The sequence below is a fragment of the Cydia amplana genome, chromosome 4 (assembly GCF_948474715.1).
Source record: "Cydia amplana chromosome 4, ilCydAmpl1.1, whole genome shotgun sequence".
NCBI lineage: Eukaryota > Metazoa > Arthropoda > Insecta > Lepidoptera > Tortricidae > Cydia > Cydia amplana.
The window spans coordinates 16,900,872-16,918,963 of record NC_086072.1 but is presented as its reverse complement, the minus strand read 5'-3'; the positions used below and the strand labels follow the sequence as shown (position 1 = coordinate 16,918,963).

The following is an 18,092-nucleotide window of genomic DNA, read 5'->3' as shown; positions in this document are numbered from 1 at the left end:
CACTATGTATAATTGACCAAAACTTTAGTTCCGAAATTGCTGATGTTTAAAATTCGAAATTCAAATTTATAGCGCCTTGCAGACCTCGCATCCAAATATATTTGGTCATGGTATTATGAGTTTTATTCACCAGTACTAGAGTTCACTTTTATGTATTAGCGATTTCATCAAGATGTACCTTTATTGAATTATGTCATTGAGTTTTTCTTTATTGATTTAAATGCCATCTAAATGAGTGGTCATGTGGTCCTTACGGTCACGTGATCGCCTTACGCTGTCTCGAGTTTATCATTTTTTCCCCACCTCAAAAAGTGCCCAGCGCCGCTAAAGAAGTTTTCACTTCAACAAAGTCGCTTCCCGCTGTCTGTCTGTCCCTATGTATGCTTATATCTTTAAAACTACGCAACTGATTATGATGTGGTTTTTTCAATAGATAAAGTGATTGAAGAGGAGGGTAATGTATAATTTGTTAACCCGTGCGAAGCCGGGGCGGGTCACTAACAAAAAATAAAACACACTGTTCTAAATATCATATTCAATATTATTTGTATATCTACGCTATCAATGTAAGCTCGTTTTTTCATCATAACAATTTAACCTAAAACTTTAATACATTCTAAGCTTTCCTAAATAAATACCGTTTCCAATAGATCCTATTTAAGACTCATTCCTTAGCAGACCAGCCTAGGCAAATAAAGCAGTCAAGTACGTGACACGACCTGCCCTTCCCCACGTCACCCTCGGCCCTGTCTGCCTGGAAACAGGTCACGCATTTTATTTCACTTATGGCCACTTGCACCATTTACTAACCCGGGGTTAACCGGTTAAACCTGGAGTTACCATAGTTACCAGTACAATTTGACACTGGGTTAACGGTTTAACCGGTTAACCCCGGGTTAGTACAAGTGGCGCTTAGGCAGGTACAATTATTAAGTACCTAAGGGAGTTAAGCTAAAATGAAGTATGAAGAGAAACTAAAAATAACATAAGAAAAATAACAATAATCTGAGAATAGCGACAAGGTCAATAACTGTTAAGATAGTGGAAGATGTTCGCTACGCGAGATGTTTAATTAGCAATCTTAATTTGTAATAGTTAAGCGGAAAGTACTACACCCATACACCAGTCTACTATTAGGATCGAACATTATTATCTTAGGGCCGATGCAAGCGGACTGCAACCCAACTGCAATGGAACTGCACGCCGACGTTGCAGTTGGCGTGCAGTTCCCATACAAACTGCAGTCGCGGTGCAGTCCGTCTGTACCGGCCCTTTTACGCATTAAATACAGTCAGCATCAATAGTGGCGAATGAGACTACGCGTCAAATTTATCAACCGTTCTCTAATTACTTACAATTTAATAGATAATGTTGTATATAGGTATATGTAAAACATACAGGGTGGCAGATATATTATCATTTTATATAACATTTAACTATTGATGCTGACTGTACTTATAGTAAAACTTCTATGTACTGAAACATCTTTTTCCATCAAAGTTTTTCCTCCCGTATTCGAAAGGAAGTTTCGGAGAACAAATCCTTTAAAAATATAACTAGAACACGCTCAAACTCAAAAGTCAACTTAACGCCAAAGTTTCAGTCTGTGTAGTTTAGAATTTTAACAGACAAGCGCATATATGTAACAATAAAAGTAATAAGCCCCATTTTTTTCGCCTAACCTGTTCGCAGGGTCGCGTGTTAGGGAAACTGCCTCCACTCACGATATAAACCTAGAGATAACTTGCTCAGCGCAAGGCTTCAAGCCATATAGTTTCTACGGTAACAAGCATTTTGGTGAAACTCGCCTCCATTTACATACATAACACATGTACCCTACCTACCTTTGAGTATAATCTGCATAGCAATCTTTTACGCATCAAGCCTTGTTGTTGTCTTGCCTTTGTATAGTTTTCTAGCAATCAATAATAAGTATACTTTTTTCGGATGATACATAACTCCATATTTATTAATTACGATAATTCTATGCTGTGTTTTCTTTATTTAAAATATCTCTTATATTTCGTCATGGTATAATAATATACTCCGCCTGGTACTCTCTTCCGAGATTCGCGAATGACCTAACTGTCACTTGCCTACGTCATCATGCTGTTTACAGGTTCTCAAACTTTAAAATGTGGGAGAATTTTAACCAACGGTGAAAATTATTTTAACGGCATTAATTTTAAGTTATTCATGTAGAAACATAGTAAAATAAAACAAATCTATACTGCCCTTTTCACTCCTACTCTTATAGTTCCGAATATAACAGCCAACCATTTTCGTAACAAAACATTAATTACCAAGCTTACGACGTGAAAAGTTTGGAAAACACTGCGACTGCTGACACTGAGCGAGAAGGAAATAACAATTAACACGCGTTCGACAAGGATGACGGTCAGGGACAAAATGGCGGATTGTCAAATGTGACAGCGCTATCCTGTGTTGCCAGTAGTGTAAACAGAATTACCCGAACGTCTGAAATTTATTTCGTGAATCGGAAGATATTGCTAACGAATAATTAAAAATGACGTGTTATTGTAAAATTTAAGATAAAATACATATAATTGAAAATTATAAAATTATAAAGAAATATTTTAACTTATAAACCATAGATATAATGTACCCATGTAACATGTTATGTTGAAATAAAGTGGCAATGTTATTATGACGTAGGCAAGTGACACTCTGGGAAGAGAAGACCATGTTTTATTAGACCATGTATTTCGTTTTAATAATACTACGCACTAGATTTACAATCGTATCTTTGTTTCAGGTATGTTCTGATCCAATCGACGAAGTAACCCGGCCAAATCCGCAAGCCACTTGTCGGATACCGTATCGGAAAGGACCAAAGCCATCAACATTTAGGCGGGTTGTAACAAATTTGGCAAAGCCGGTTGATGACGTCACGAGCTGCGTGAGTATTGCTTGGTACAATACTTGTTTGTGCGTGTAACATTGTTCATTAAGTGACCCGTTAACATAAGCAAGTGATGTGCAAAGGTTATGATAATTATGATAAACAAAGAATGTTCTTAACTTTTATGCTTTTACACATGCAGAACGATGCATTATATTTTTGCCAAATGTGTGCCATTATTGGTAGCACGATGTGATTATAAATAGATGACAATCAATAATATCACAGAGCCTAACCTACCTGCTTATATGTATGTAGTCATAAAATAATAATCAAAAAGAATGTTTTGATGAAGAAGTAAACAAAATATTTTGTTTACTTCTTCTAACTATTTAGTTAGTGCGATTTAACTTTTTTTGCTCCGCGTAGGTACACAATGATTAAAAGAGATAAAAAGCAATTTGCATCTATATTACATGATTACGGTTTGATTCTTGATGATCAACAAGCATAACTTATTTCCAATCATTGTTAGAATCCCAATAAATTGTTCCTCATCAAGAACTCCTTAGCGTAAAAAGATTTTTATATTACCACGATTCCTTGAATCACCTCGCGTGACTCCACTTGCTTCTGATTGATTGAATTTCAAATCAAATAAACATCAAATGTCATATATACATTGTCTCTGCCCTAACTTGAGTACCTATATTCGACGAATCGAATGATTTTCGAAATATTTTTTCATAATCCTGTGAGGTGATTGAATTTGCAAAGTGTTTGACTTTGGAAGTTTCTAGTTATGGACAATTACTTATGGTAATCTTCGAAGTTCGAAACAAGTTTAGGTATTTGTCCATTTTCGTTTTTTTTATCATCTTCTTGCTTAGTATTAAGACTATTAAGTATTAACGCCATCATCTCAGGCTGTAACTCATAAACCGTGATAGTTGAAATTTTCACAGATAATGTATTTCTGTTGTCGCTATAACAACAAACACTAAAAACAAAATAAAATGAATATTTAGTGGGGGGGATATAACAAACGTGTTTGTTTAAAAAAAAAACTTGCAGCCATTACTAATACTTCAACTCGTTTGTATATCAACGATCGATATTATCTCATCAACAAATTACTATAGTAAGGAAACGTAAACAATTTGTATAGATGTCACTATCGTTAAGGTGATGTCAAAGCTTGTTTGCTAGTGCGTGGGTCTCCATGATATCATTAGGTATGCATTGGGCAACGTATCTATTCGATTCCATCGTTAAATCGTCTTGCAATTCAATGCGTTTCGAACGCTGTATTATCATATTGTAAATTATATTATTTATATGTGCGTTGAGTTCATCTGGTTTTATGTGCACTATTCGTTAAATTTGCAATGAAACTTTAAATATTACCTATCCAAATTTAAACAACTGTTATAAGAGACATAATGTGAAAAATATATATATTACAAAATTATTCATAGATACAAAGTGACTCGTTAAATATTACCTTTTGGTCTTGAAAATACATATATTATAGGTATAGTTTCGGGAAATTTCGAGAAAATTATTAAATGTTGTAAACAAACGTACAACAGTAAAACAAACGATTGAATATTTTATTTACTTGTCCCAAAGAAAATTTCGTTATGTTCGTATCGTTCGTATTAAAAAAATCAAACTTGTAAAGGAGTAAACGCGTTTTATATCCTAGTATAATAAAGAGGCACTTAAACTCATACTAAACATCAGCAACAAACTTTATGGGCTGAGTGAAAATGCAATTATTCTATGCGATAAAGGATTGAAAGTAATAATTTCCCTTGAGCGAAGCCTATCATCGAAAGGAAATATTTTGACATGTATTGTGCAAAACAATAATATAAACAGATACAATAACATTCGGGAAGTAATTATAAGATTTCTAATAGGCTAGGATTTAATACATAAATACACTATTTTAAACGCTTTCTAAACGAAAAACAAGATTTATGTTAGACCTCCCCCTTGATTAATATTAAGCTTGCGCGCGAGTTGATTACTCGTTAATCCAACGCAGTATGCAGACGTCAGGCGCCAGCGCGTCGCTGTCGCTTAACATGTCCACCGTATGTACATTTGAAACCCCATTCAAATATGTACCTTGTTCTCTTAGAATAAAGTATATAATCCAACTAATTTCCACCTGCACCTAGGTGGATGTGACAAGCGCGGGAGATCGGGACTGGCAATTTAGTGTCGTTGCTACTGTGTGGTGAGAACCGGGCCCACTGGTAGCAGGGATGATACTGCTGTTATAGGTATTTATAATATAAAAGAGAATAGAGTTGAAACTCTAGGTCCATGGGGACCCAGCGCGCATAAGTTGTTCGCAGAAATCGCGAAGCGTCTGGTTGATGTAACTGGTGACCGAAGAGCTGGCGGCTACCTCGCACAACGTATCAGCATTGCGATACAGCGAGGAAATGTCGCCAGCATCCTTGGTACAATGCCTCAAGGGCCTATTTTAGATTTAAGCTAGTTTTTAATTTATTTTAGTAATACACAGTATATATCTTGTTTGTAAATAAAAGAGAATTAGATTTTATGAAAATGTATGATGCTATAAAAACTGATAAAACAAATGTTTTTTTTAATTCGCAAATAATGTTTGCTCGAAATTTAAATGTATCTCTGTTTTTTTTTAACCGCGTGTATAATTTTCTTAATGGAAAATTTGTACAGATGTAGAGCATAATACTTTACCGTCGTGTTTTAACGGAAACGCACGAAAGTGCTATTTCAGTCAGTCTCAGTACAAAAACTACTGAGGTTGACTGAAATAGCATGATAAATACGAACGTTTCCGAGAAAATACGATGGCCAAGGATTATGCACTACATTTGTACATTTATATTTTTGATTTAGATCGACCGGTAAATGAGGTTTCTTTTTTATCCAGTAATATCATATTACATACACAAATGAGTACGTACCTATTGTTAATTAAATTTACATATCGAATATTAGTTTCTAAATTTTAATCTACGTTATCGTAAATGATAATGTACATACATGGCACATCAACTACACATCTTTCTAGTTGTTACTATATAATCGTACCCCTGTGGTTTTGAAACGCAAACCATGAGCTAGGCTGCAAACCTGTTCACAAGCAATTAAGTGACACTACATACTATTTATAATATCTTATAGGTAGGTACTTCTTTCTATATGGGGTTCATTTTATCTTTTGTCACTTTATTAATCAAAGTGATAAGAGGCCGAAAAAGGGATAAATTGAATATTAAATTCGACAAAAGTTAAGCGATAGGTACCTAACTTTCGCGTCTAGGATAGTGACAGGTGCAACTAAGCCGTTTATGGTATCCAGTATCCCAATGCGTGCGGAATGCACAAAAAGCTACTTTATAACCCACGAAATAAGGCCGAATAAAGCGCACTGAAACGTTGAGCTTGCGTTCCCAGGAGATCGTCGCGTACTGCACGCCTGTTTTTTTGTTTTTTTAAAGACTCGTCTACAATGAGGCGATTCTGGTTTTGCAAGGCGACTCGCTATGTCGATATTCGATACAGCTTTTCGATTTAATATTAACCGATTACACGGCGTTTATCACGCTAGGTTTATAAAATGTGTTTAAAAAATACTGGCGTTAATTTAATTTAAAAAACGCAGACGCGTTCTACCGTGTATAGTTTTAAGCACATATACTCGTACGTGTGGAAGAGGATTTCCTATAATTATTTATTACGTCTACATTATCTATTTTAAATTGCTCTTTTATGTAGATAAAACTCCTATCGATTATTACATACATATATTACTGATCCTGGCAAATTAAATTAATCGCTCTCCGTTAATATTACAATATTACATATTTATGAATTATTTCAAAGCATTTAGTTTTAATTGTTTTATAATATTTGAAGCATAATAGTTCCGCATGTTGGCCCATTAATTCATATACATATAACATTAGAATTAACATTAACTTACCGTCTTTGGGCAAATACTTTATTTAAAAACTTTACCATGGCCAGCTCTATCGTAAACCTAATTCTTTTGCAGTACTCCAATAGTAAAGGGCCACATTCATATTGCCATGGTTGTCCCTAGTGATGCTTTTAAAACCTGCGGTTTTGCAAAAGCCTGAAGCGATGATTAAAAAGTGTAAACGCCCTCGAGACTAGGACAGCTTCTTGCGGCCTTGGTGGCGGCCATTTTTTGCCCGGTCAATGTTACCAACACGGCTACATGCGCGTTTTTACGCAAGCCTATATGGCTGACAGAAATGATAATTCGACTTCGAGGATTCGCACGGAGAATTTATCTTAACTACTGTTTAGTCTTGCAAGATAAGCGAACGGACAACTCTAGATAGTTCGTTATCACTGAAGATATAATTCTACTAACCGCGTTATTTTCTTTTGATAACATTGCAATTAATGGTAAGGTATTATAATTACATCACTAGTTTGTAAGTAAATAGTCGCTTTATGGCCTTAAGTTCAATGAATTCTATATACGACCCAAATTATCTAAATAATATGGTGTTTTACTCGTAGATAATTCTTTTTTATCACTGCAAAAATATCAAAATCTGTAAGTTTGCACGGTATCGATAATGATAAGGATACGCTGCTCGCTCTTCCGAGGTGTTTATTAGGTATACATATTGATTTACATGGATTTGGCAGCAGCGCCGTTTCCCAATATTTGTTATCTGTATCACAGTCGAGAGGGCTCAGTAATCCTCCTCCTACTCAGGACGCCACGTAACCGATCCATAAACGAATTTCGCCAGTAGAGCGTTAAGATTAAGCGAGATTTAGTTGCTGCTAATCCGGAATTGATCACTCTCTTAGCGTAGTTACCAGATTAAATCCAAATATCGATTGCCTGCTTCCTTATTCATCTTAGTACTACAATCAGAAGCCCCTATTCAATCTTCTTTTCGTCCACGACACATCGTTAGCACCATTCAAGGACAGAAACGATAACAACCACAAGGGCGTAGCCGTGCTACCCGTAAGGACGTCACTCCAGGAAATTATACCTTAAGATCCAGTGGTACGTGCCATAGTTGGTCGGAGTGCGGGCGCGACTCTCACGCGGCAGATTGAATAAACTGCTTGACACAGATTCGCGTTTCGGGTCAGACGGGTGCCCGTGCCCAGTAAACAAATGCCCGTTACAACATCTTGCGATTGGGAGAAAGAATTCGGCCTTTGTTCTCCTGTTCGTGACGCAATACTTGAGATTTATTAGTTCGGATTTGCGGCCTGTTTAACTACTGCAGTACCTACCACACTGACATTAATGTACATATTAACATTGTCTCCTTCGACACAATGCTATAAAGCTAAATGAGTTTAGTTATATACGTTCAAGAAGACTACCAAATTACAAATTAATTACAAATTACAAATCTACCACAACACTTAACACTCCAACAATTTATTGGCCGTAAATCAATAATTTAAAACATTTAATAGGTAAGCTCCAAAACCCATTGATCGGGCCCGGTTAGTGGCGAGGTCGAGTGAGCTATCACTGTATGTAATTAGGAATAAATTAGTAACGAGTGATGGTACATGAACGATATAGGTTAGTACATGTGTCTACAGTCAAGGTGAACGATGTTGCTGTGGAGAATTTAAAAAAATTAACGTTAAAGGATCGTTAAGGCATTTTACAGTTTTAAACCAGTTTAAAACTAGTGTTGCCTACCGATGCTATCGCGGTTAGCGTTGGCGCCATCTTGAGTTTCCATTAGCATGTGAAGAGGCGCTCCATCGGGTTACACTTTAACGTTGTAATCTCCAACAAAGAACTGACCTGACATCTTCTTATCTCCCACTTGCAACGGCACTCAATTCAAGCCAAAACATTTTTTATCACTACGCTTTAAGATACACATTTGAATGCGGCTGGTTGACATGAATACGCATATTGGTTATTCAGAATCTGATATGTTCTTTCAATAGAGACAGAAAACTATAGTTTAAATGAATAAAGCGCTGTGTGAAAACAATGGCTTTCTCAAAAGAAATGATTTTCTTTAGTCCTGTCAGCTGTAATATTTTCCTGCTACAGTTGACACATTGCATTAAGTCTCGATGCGCAGTTTTCTTATAATCTGTTGGAGGAGTACTATTCATTTATTTGTTCCTCAGAAATAATTACACTAATCTCCACAGATTATGACGTATAAGTAGGTAGGTATAGTTATCTATATCCTTCTCTTATATTTATTTGCATGTTATTAAACAACCAAAGTACACAATATAAAAATAAATAACTCCATCGTTTTAAAAAAAACACTGTCGTATATAGTACGTAGTAGTATAAGTAGAAATAGTATTATACTCAATCACGAAACGAAATATCAATAATGAATGAAACACTTATATTAACTACGAATGCATCTGCATTATTGTATTTATAAACCTTAATAACAATAAGTAAATGAAGTTTAAAATTTGGCAACTCATCACATTCAGCTATGAAGTTCTATTACCTATTCCAACAAATAAAACATGTGATTGGAACTATTGCCTTTCTGACGGCTTGAAAAATTCTCTAGAGTACACTGTAATTATTGTATGTGATGCCTGTGTGATCAAAGCAGGAGAACCGTCTAAAATAAAAAGTACAAATTATAGGGCACATTGGGTTCCAAACAAAAGAATGATGTTTTATGCAAGAAGTTAAGGCTTTTACAAATGTCGCAGCAATTTCGATATCACTACAGAAAAAGTAAAGCTGAGTTGTTTCTTATTTACAAAGAAGATGGTGAGTGACACTCTACTTCCACTACACTGTAATATCATTAATAAGTAGCCTCTTTTATACACGTATTTTTTTACTAATTCTATTGTTGCAGTGTCATTAAATTGTCAAATACCTAACTTTGAAATCTGAACGCTGTAAGTAGGCGAAAATTGACGTGCGACATTTGATTCCATACTATGTTACTTTTAAATTAATAAAACTCTATCTCTATGCCAATGTATAAACTCAGTCGCTAAACCAGAATTAGGTACGGCCTGATTCGAACTTTAAGATAGAAGACGTTTCTTCAAACAAAAACGTCACTTTGACACTGACACATCTAATCCAAATCGTTTCTAGATCTATTAATTGACGTTTCTTAAAGTTCGAATCGGGCAGTAGGTAGTATTTTATTTAGTCGTAAAAAGATAGATTTAGATATCTAATTGTACAGTTACATTTTTTAAAGATGTCCAAATTTCAGAAAGAGCTTGTATTAAAATGAAATTCGGACGCCGTAATAAATTCCTACGATGTATATGAAATAATATTGTTGTAAATTTCTAACGTTGAAAATTAATGCCTTTATCATGATTCGTTATGAGTAATTTGAAAAGTAATTATAACTTGTTAAGGATGTGTTACACGTGTTTCGAGTTGTCAGAGCCAACAAGCTGGTACTAATTAATTAAATCATTACGGTGTTATTACTACGATCCTCGAATTATCACTCGAGTGCGAAAGATCACGTACACAAAATATAGAAATCGATAATATAATAAACGAATTTTCTTTATTTACAAACATAAACATATAAAAACAGAAATAATACCTACAAAATTAAAATTAACTAAAACTATCTACCTATATACACATATTTACAAATAAAAAATGGGAGCTAGCTCGGCGCCGGATAGAAGGGTGTCCAGAAGGCTGGTGGCGTTGCCGCGCTGAATGGCGATGCCGATTCGTTGCGCAAGGAAGTAACCAGAGGGGCTACCGCAAAAACCGTTTTTCGCAAATTGCGGGGATCTTTCTCTTTTACTCCAATGAAGGCGTAATTAGAGTGACTGAGAAAAATGCCCGCAATTTGCGAACTTCTATTTTCGCGGTTATAGCCCAGCCCTCTGGTCACCCGTAGCCATAGACTAGGAATCCTCTAGACTGAGTTTAGTGCAATTATTTCATGAAACCGATGCTGCCAAAAATACGGGGGTGCGGGGGGATGAGGTGAGCGAATCCCGTGCCGTGATTGGTCCGTTCTAAGACACGGACCGATCACGGCACGGGATTGACTCGAAGATGGAGTAAAACTACCGTATAAGTGGCAGAGGGGGTAGCGTTACTATGCTCAGTCTAGAGGATGTCTTGTCTGTGCCCGTAGCATCAGTGAGACGCGTCGCTAGCTCCTTAAAAATGTAGTGTGCTAAACGAATTGAAAGTTCTTGATGCAACAATATAAAGAGAGACTTCTACAGCATGTGGCCTGTAACACGGGCGAATAATTAAAACGTAGATTCTACTCCTCAAACAATAAAACTTTTGTTTAACAACTTTTTGAAATTATGTAGTCTTAAGATTGTCCCTTTTTCAAACAAACTAAATAATATTTTCAATGTACTTTAAATTCCGTCTAATTGACATTGCCTGACAGTCTTGTCACCGTACAGGCATACTTAATCAATTTCGTAATACATTGCGTGTCGAATAAATTTTAAAATGTTTTAAAATCCAAACCACAAGTTATTTTTAAAAGTCGCTGAACAAACATTGCCTAGTTTGAGGAGTAGAATCTACGTTTTAATTTTTCGCCCGTGTTACAGGCCACACACTGTATAAGGACTTAAGTATAGACCTCTCGTACAACTCTTATAAGTACTAAAATGAAATTCCTTTTTTCTTAGTAAAACTTGAGTTCGTGGTAGTATTTTATTATGATTTCCTGTACTCTTTACCGACTTCTAGTAAACTAACCGCACTTATATTTCAGGTCAATATAATAAGTTCAGAACGGTGAACATAAAAGTTTTGAGACCTTGTTTAAAATATAAGGGCGTTCAAATGGGGCGGGTGTCAAGCCGGCATTTTTTGAAAATTCGAAAATTTGAAATAAAACAGCACACATACTCATATGGGTAAATATACAAATAATAAATAGGAGTGCAAGAAACTTTTGTAACGTTTGTATTTTCCGTGATCATACTGATCATTTTTAATTAGTAGGTAACAAAATATAATTTCTATAATCTTTCTCTTTGCCAACAATTCAAAAGAACTTATCGGCTTTTTGGTGTCAGATAATTTTTTCTTCTCGTCTGTAGTAATTTGATGAAGATTACTGCCAGCTTTTCAATTTCCTTTAGAAAATCCGATTATCTACAGGAATAAACTTTTAATTCTGTCTAATTATCTTTACCTTTATAATCTCTCTGTTAACCGATATTTTTAATAAATATTTTTATTAAAAATAACGGTACGCCTACCGGCCTAATATTTTTTAGTATATATGTATTTTATTTAGTTTTTGTACTTACATATTGTATTTATATTTGACTATAAAATTAATATTATAAATTAGGTAAGTAATCCAATATCAAAAACGAATAGTGACGACAGTCTAATAATATTTATATTATATTTTTAGTCTTTCGGGTCGGACGGACTCCATAGCTCAGAAATCGGACATACTGTGTCAAGGGCGATGATGATACGACACCTATGGCGAATGGTTTCTATGACTACCGTGTTTGTTTGCTACACAATTTGTATTACACACTTGCGAATAATTCATTTTAAAAGTTTAAAGCCTAAACAAATGGCAATTACAATCTTGACATGAAATTTTAAAAGCAAATATCCATCTGGCTTACGGCCATGATTGAAGATAGTATATACTTACACCTAGGTTCTTAGTAATATTTTTAGTTTTACACTAAAACATAATTCTAATTGTTGCTTTTCGTTTTTTTCACTTGACCAGTGCCTGCCAGCGCTGTGGATAACAACTTAAAGAAGTGGTAGACATACGAGTAGGATCTTTATATGGAATTTTCTTACAAAGATTCCCATTTTAACTACTAGTACAGTCCCTCACGCCGTTGCTTACGGGGTCCGTAACTTCAGTTGGAGTGAAATACAAATGGATAAATTCAGTTTAATTACAATCGTACGATCGTCGTTTTAAATGTGTGCTCAACACATGCAAGTTTCGTTTATGTTGACGGACGCACACATTTGCCGTTTTCATTATCAGCGTTGGGCCGTGGCTGCCTGGATGACGTCATGCTCAATTGTCATCTCTGTCACGGCTAACAGCCGGCACTCGGTCACCGAACGGTTGGTTCCTTAGTGCGTAATCTGCTTCTGTTTTAATTTTAAATTTTAACGTTATCAAACTTATTACAGTAAAAGCAATCTATTTTTGAAAATAAAGTTTTAACAATTTTTTTAAATTATTCTGCCTCGAATACCAAGTTTACATAACATTTGTAAGTGTACAATTCGTTTTTTTTCTTCAGAATGTTTTCAGCGCCACTTCAAAAGCAACGTGCTTCAAACTAAGAATGGCTTTGTACAAATAATGATCCACTTTCGTTTTCATTGAACTTGAACATAACCACGCTCGCACTGATGTCATGTTCGCGCGTTACGCGATTTTGAATCGTAAGCTCGTGGAGTTTTTACACACTTTTCTCAATTTTCCCGTGACATGTGGTTGACATTTCTCATTTCTGCGAACTCAAGGACGACCCTCGATTCGGGTCTGAGGTCTTTCTCTGCGGGAAGTGACGCGGTCGTCGCTCGGCCCTGAGACCTTGCCCCCCTCCCCCCTCCCACAGTGACGTCACGAACGCCATCTTGCTAGGACAAGAATTCGTTGCCTAGCAACGGAACGCGCTACCCACCTCGATGAAGTTGTTTTGTAATTTTTAAAGGAAAATTTGAAATATGTTGAGTTTTTAAATTAATTTACGTAAAAGAGTTTTAAAGGTGCGACCATTTTTGAGATGATTGAAATCGAAAAAGCATGTTATTCATAGAGAGACCAAGATAAGTCTGCAACGATATTGATAGCACGTCACGCAGTGCAAGTGTTTTTATACGTCATTGAAATTATTCATAGAAGTTTGAAGTTTAAATTAACACTTGCACTGCGTATGCTATCAAAGTCGTTGCAGACTTGGTCTAACGACATTTTTCACAAAAAACTTGTAACAATGCCATTTTTTTAACAATATGTCTAACTATGATCCCACACCAACTAGTAAGAACTTAGTTCTGAGGCAAAGTTTCATAAATGGCGGAAAACACCCAGAAAATACTAATAATAACATAGTATTCGTACTTAATTAAATGTTGAACTTGTGGACCAAAGACTTATATCGATATGAAGGATATGAACCGTGATTACCTTTTGTATTGTACAAAAGGTAATCACGGTTCATATCCCGGTCGATATAAGTCTAGTGAAACTAACCGTGAATCATTGTGAACCATAGTTTTAGTATTAGGTGTTTTTACGGTAGGTAGTCGAAAAGATACTGTACTAGTCACGTACTGGTTATCAAGGAATAAGTCAAGTGTAAACCGAATCTGTTAAAAGCGTGATGTGCAAATATTTTATCAATAAGTACCATTGTGATAATTTTTATCTCTATTATAGTTATCATTTAGACCTACGTATGTCCGCGTCAGAGCGCATTTACAATTCGACGAACTAAATAATAAGATTCAAATATAATTCTGATGTGAATGTACAGTCACCACACGGGATTGCTACGCCATTTAGGGTCCTAGCTAAATTGGTTATTCCATACTTACGCTATGGAAGTTCCAATTTAGCTAGAACCCTAAATGGCGTAACAATCACGGAGCGTGACTGTACGTACGAATTGGCCTGTGTGTCGATTGCCACATTAAACATTACAGTCAGTTTAAATCCTATAGGCACCATGTTGTCACCAGTTTTATTAGCTTGTGACATTTATATCAGACCTTTTAAATAATTAGAATCTCTTTCCTACACAGGAGAAACATAATTAAAAAAGCACGTAATTAATGTAGTGTATTTGAAATACATTCTGGAGCCCCAAAGGCCAATTCTTATCATTAACATATTATTAAGGTTTTGATCTAGTTTTGACACGGCATCTCGCTCAAGCTCATTAATAATGACACCAAAATAGCTAACAATTTTATTTTTTGCATGAGTGCGTATAAAGTACACAATTATTTATAAGAAATCAATGACAGTGTCACAGTGTGATATTTTTAAACATCTAATCGGCTGAAATTGCTTGTAAATATAAAAAGTAATAGGTACATACATAGGTACATCGGCACATTCTGCATGCTCAATCAATTTCAGGATACTTGTGAGTTTGTTAATTAATCTGACACGAGTTTCAGTTGCAGTGCCGGGTGTTTACTGTTAGATTAAATAAGAAGAAGAAAGCTGATTAAGAAACTCATGTATAATGTTAAGACATATAAACAAATGAAAAGGTACTTACAATCGTTCGTAATTTAAAATATAATTACCTAATAAAGTTACGATTTTACAACAAAAAAAAACATAAAACTTTATAAACCTCAATTGATTAATTTACACTACACATACACAGGAAGTCATTACATATACGATTGATAGCAAATTACTTAATAACCCCATAAAAATCTTTAATATTTCAAATGTTTTAGTGAAAATGTCTCGGCTACAGTGACTTGGAATGCTCAGATTGACAGTAATATGAATATAATATAAAAGTGAGACAGTTGTTATAAATATCATCTATTTGCCAAAAGTTCTTCTCTACCATTAGGAATATATCAAACAACTCAGAACTCATATCGTTATCTACATTAATTACAAAATTACGACCAAGTTTAAAACAAAAGTAATTACGGAACTCAATTACTGTGAGCTATGGAACTAACTTATTATTTATTTTTTGTGGAAACGTTTTCCAATAAAAGTCTACATTGACTTTGTTAGTTTTTAGTTCATGGACGTAACAATCATCGTACCAATGTTATTTAAAACAGTAACTAATTTTAGTTATAGGAATGTTATACATACGCGCCTATAACTATTTATATTATAATGGTAATCATACGTTGAAATTAATAGCCCGGGATGACCATTATAGTTTATTGTCTAAATACTAAACTAATCGGCTACCTATGAAAATAAAGGTTTAAAACTATTGAAATGTTATCGAATGTTATTTAATAGTTACATCCGTATCCGTCTCCATTTAATAGTTACAACATGCTGCAATACACCTACACCTAAAAATAAACTAATACCTACTTAAAACTAAAATGTACGTTTAAAAAATCTGCACCTAATAGTCGAGTTTTAGTGTTTATACTTGTGTATGCGTTTTTAAATACAACTGAAGAACAAAAAGGTAGTACAGCAAAATAAAGCTTCGTCATATTGTCAAAATGTCATATTTCCTAATAATATACTCAATATTCAAAGTGTCCATTTAACAACCCTTTCAGGCTTTCATTTTATCATTAGCACACCAATACAAAACTAAAGTTTCAAGAGTTCATGGGAAAGCTAGCAGTTGCTATAATTATAGCTTACATCGCCTCAATAAACCTTTCTTGCACATCGTGTAACACAGTATTGTATCGTAGGTTTTTTTCTGGTACAGTTAAAAAGGCTACCTATTAACATTGTTTTTGTAGAGTTCCGTAAGCGATAATTTGCTGTCAAATATGATTTTTACATAGGTACATTTTTATCGCTGACTGCACATTACACACCCAAAGTATTTGACATGTCAAAAAAGAAAACCAAAACAAAATAACTTAATATAAATTCTTTTTTTAAAAAAGGGAACCGCCTTCAAAAAACCAACTCACTGAAAAGCATAAAATAATTGTTATATGGCACCCCTATACATGTCCAGTCCCTATATCCCGTCGTAAAGCAAATTTCTGCCAATAAGTAATTAATACCTAATAATAAGAAAATTAATAATCATCCGGGTAATTACTTCGTTTTTGAAGTCGGTGCCAAACCAAAATTTTAGAGAACCGATATTTTAGACAACGAAGAACGCTGCACGTACTTGCATTATAAATACATACTTAGTTTACTCATTAATTTAGTTCTTGTAGGTACTACATACTCGTATTTTTTTTTCTGATTGGTAGCAAAGAATGTTTTTGTTGGTTTGGCACCGCCTTCAAAAACGAAGTAATTACCCGGATGATTATTAATTTTCTTATTATTAGGTATTAATTACTTTTTGGCAGAAATTTGCTTTACGACGGGATATAGGGACTGGACATGTATAGGGGTGCCATATAACAATTATTTTATGCTTTTCAGTGAGTTGGTTTTTTGAAGGCGGTTCCCTTTTTTAAAAAAAGAATTTATATTAAGTTATTTTGTTTTGGTTTTCTTTTTGTTTATTTTTAAGTTTTTTATTATTTTTTACTTTTTAGTGATAGGTCAATCATTTATTTTAGGTTTTGGGCTAAAATACTAGTTTGTTAGGCTTAGTTTTAGTGTAATTTAGTATTAAGTTATTTTGTTTTGGTTTTCTTTTTGTTTATTTTTAATTTGTTTATTCTTTTTTATTTATTTAATTTTATTTTTAATTTTTAGTGATAGGTACTTCATTTATTTTAGGTTTTGGGCTAAAATACTTGTTAGTTAGGATCTCCATTTAGTTTTGGGCTAGTAAGTAACTACCTACCTACTAATGTTGCTGAACTGATGGCCTAACTCGATGATAATCGCGACAAAACATAAGATGACGTTTCGGTGCTAAACGATTTGTATTAATATTGCTCCCACTCCCACTGCCACTCCCACTTCCAGTCCCAGTCCCAGTCCCACTCCCATTCCCAGTCCGAGTCCAACTCCGACTCCTACTGCCACTATTTTATCTAAATCGGATTCAGCAACTTAAATTTGATGGTAGGTATACCGATAGCATTGCCACCTACCGGATCCAATTGGTTTTTCTAACCATCCATGTACTGTACACTAAAACTTTCTCCAGAATGTAACAAACACTTTTCCGAAAATGGCATCAAAATCGGTTCAGTCAAACACGAGATAATCACGAAGAAACATACATACAAACATACGGGTCAAACGGAGAACTTCCTTTTTTTAAAGGCGGTTAAAAATAGTTGATCGACCCACCTAGTGGAACTCTGCAACATAGGCACATGACGATAAGTCGGCTAACCAAAACAAAGTGTGCCTATGTTGCACCAAATCTGAGTTCCACTAGGTACAGCCAGGGTTCACCATCAGTTCTATCTAGGGTACTGCTCTCCCAAGTGCTCATCAAGATGTGACGGATGACCAAAATAGCGTGGGCCTATGTTGCACCAAACCTGAGTTCCACTAGGTACATCCAGGGTTCAGCATCAGCTCTATCTTGGGTATTGCTCTCCCAAGTGCTCATCAAGGCGTGTCGGATG

At 35.0% G+C, this 18,092-nt stretch overlaps 1 protein-coding gene across 10 annotated transcripts in view; it reads left to right on the top strand.

Moving 5' to 3' along the window:
• Positions 1-18,092, top strand: part of LOC134647325 (myocyte-specific enhancer factor 2) — an 80,800-nt gene that overhangs the window by 19,771 nt on the left and 42,937 nt on the right. The window contains exon 2 of one of the 10 annotated variants that reach the window (XM_063501631.1): positions 2,777-2,920. The exons of the other annotated variants lie outside the window; for them this stretch is intronic. The gene's annotated coding sequence lies outside the window, so the exon portion shown is untranslated. The remainder of the gene's footprint in view (positions 1-2,776; positions 2,921-18,092) is intronic. 10 annotated transcript variants of the gene reach the window in all.